The sequence below is a fragment of the Petaurus breviceps genome, unplaced genomic scaffold (genome assembly GCF_028583685.1).
Source record: "Petaurus breviceps papuanus isolate PSGF00001 unplaced genomic scaffold, PetGlider_PUasm1.0 151, whole genome shotgun sequence".
Classification (NCBI taxonomy): domain Eukaryota; kingdom Metazoa; phylum Chordata; class Mammalia; order Diprotodontia; family Petauridae; genus Petaurus; species Petaurus breviceps.
Genome location: NW_027185712.1, coordinates 10,694,703 through 10,697,410, shown reverse-complemented (window position 1 = coordinate 10,697,410; position 2,708 = coordinate 10,694,703).

Below are 2,708 nucleotides of genomic sequence, written 5' to 3'. Positions count from 1 at the left end.
TCCCCAGTCAATAGAAATAGACTAATACTTTCTTCTTTGTGATTTGCTATTACAAAAAGTGCTACTGTAAATGTTTTTATGTATGTGGAGACCTTCTCTGTCTCTGTCTCTATCTCTGTTTCTGTCTCTGTCTCTGTCTCTCTGTCTCTCCCTCTCTTTACTTAGCAGTTTATTTTGTCTCTGACCTCCTTGAATTTTTAGCAGTAAGACTGCTGTATGTGAGATAATATAATTTTTACTCAATTTTAGCATAATTTTACCCTACTTTCCATGATGGTGGGTTTAATTCATAGTTCTACCACTTATATCAATATTCTGGGTGTAAGGTGAAACTTCATAATGCAACATTATTTACAAATTTGCATAAATTTTCAATATGAAGCGGAGATAATTTGCTTGGTTCCACATCATTCCTTTGTTCAAGAAACCATTATTTTTTTTTCCTATTATCTACTACACCAACTGCAAATCCATCAGCCTGTATTTCTGTATGGTGTAGAAGAAAAAAGCCCTAGAATGGGGATCAGAGAATTGTATTCTCATCAGGTCTTTGACACCAAATAGTTGTATGTGTTTGCACAAATCACTGAACCTTTCTAGGCCCCATTCTCCTCATTCGTAAAATGAGAGATTTGGGAAGGTTTAAGCTAGACCCCTAAGATTTCATCCAGTTTTAACATTCTATGAGCTAGGGGAATTTAATAATCTACACAAGCAAAGTTATTTCCCAGTACTTCCCAACATGAATCCTTTGTACCAATCTAGTTTCCTTCCTATGTTCCTCAAGGATTTTTATATGTATATATAATACCTATGTATAAATATATATTATCTTTCCATCACATTCTTTCATAATAGGAACATACATTCTATAGGAAGAAATAACACAGAGCTATATAAGAAATTAATTTGGAGTTTTCAGTATCCTTGGAAAGCACAATCTTCCAGGGCATTTTCCAGGTATGTCATCTTTCCTAGAAATGCTTCAAGAAGATTTAAAAACTACAATTCTAGTTTGGAACTGCATTCTCTGAGAATGACTTTAGGATATTAATGGCTCCTTGCTGTGCCTCTTTTTATTCATAAATTATTCTATGGGATTGGTTTCCTGGGAGTAATTTATGCACAAGAAGCCTAGTCCACAACACTACATCTAGTACATCCTCAGGAAGTGGGACCCCATTCTTCACTTGCTGAATCTGTACACGATACTTAGCTATTTCTGAAGAATATGTTGATTTGTGGAAGGATATCTTCTTGGCTCCAGTATGTACGTATCATGTACATTAAGTATGTCACAACCTCTTTGTGCCTCACCCTCTTGTTATGAAAATGGAGAACATCTGTATTTGTCACAGTTCACTTTCCAAGGTTACTTAACACTCCTGAATGTGAGGTGATAAGTTTCTTTTATTTTTTCCTTTACTCAGGGGATTCCTTTTGAGCAATTCCCTAAGTCTATAGAAAATGTTATTTTCCTTCCTTTTTCAAAAGATACTGTTCTTATATAATGGAAAAGGATGATCCCCCTCTCAGCTGCTTTAATGGGAGATTCATTTAGAGTACAGTTTCTCTCCTTTGGAGAATACAGGTACTAATATTTTTCAGTAGAGGGAGGCTCTCATCTTACCTCCTATCAGGGCTTTGTATCCTCAGCCTTCTGGAAGTAGGTAGTTTGGCAAGAAAAATCTTCATTCCTTCTCCAGATTCCCTGCAAAGGGCTATTCACTTGCTAAGTAGGAATCTAAAAAGCATTAGAACACTGATGATCCTTCATATTGATCATCCATATGGAAAATGACTGAAAAACATACAATGAAATCAAATCAAGCCAAATATTTTGGTTGAATCTTCTGCCCTCTATTCAATTGTTCCCCCAATTTTTAGTAAGGAACAAATGACTAGTATTAAATGGAAGAACTTTCTTGAAACATTCCCCTGAGCAGAAAGGTTATGTCGAGAATATTCCAAATATCCATTGTGGCCAATATATTGTTATATGTGACAAAATGATCTGGACAATTTCTTATTTTGAGGAAAGGAATAGCTTATAGTTTTAAAGAACATCGAGTTGTTATATATGCTCAGATTCACCACATAAAGCATATAGATTGTCTCACCCCTTTTCAGGAAGAACTATCAGATTATGTGATATGAGAAATGGAGTTGAATTCATTGGATCATATATCTAGATTTGTAAAGGAATTCAAAGTCCATCTTGTTCAACACCCTCATTTTATAGATTAAGAAACTGAACTAAGTTGATTAAGTGCCTTGATCAAGATCAAGAACCACAATTTGAACTCAGAATTTTCTGAGTTCAAATCCCAGCTTTCTTATTGCCAATACAAATGATTAATCCAGATGTGTTGTAGCTGGATAGACCCAGCAGTAAATTTGACAGACCACTAAGTCAACTGAAAATATCCTTCTGGGCAGTGATCTTACCTCATTAGGAGATTTGCTGGAAAGAACACTGATTTCAGAATAAGATTTCAGGAATAAGAACACATGGTTTTGAGTCTTGGTTCAGAAGCAGAAAGAGGGGAAGCTTTAGGGGAAAAAGAAAGATAAAGCATTTTGTATTAAACATGTTGAGTTTGAAATATCTATCAAGTTAGGGAAGTCCAACAGGCAACTAAATATGAATATAGAATTTATAACAGACACTGGATCTGGATGGATCCAGAGACAGACAGACAGACAGA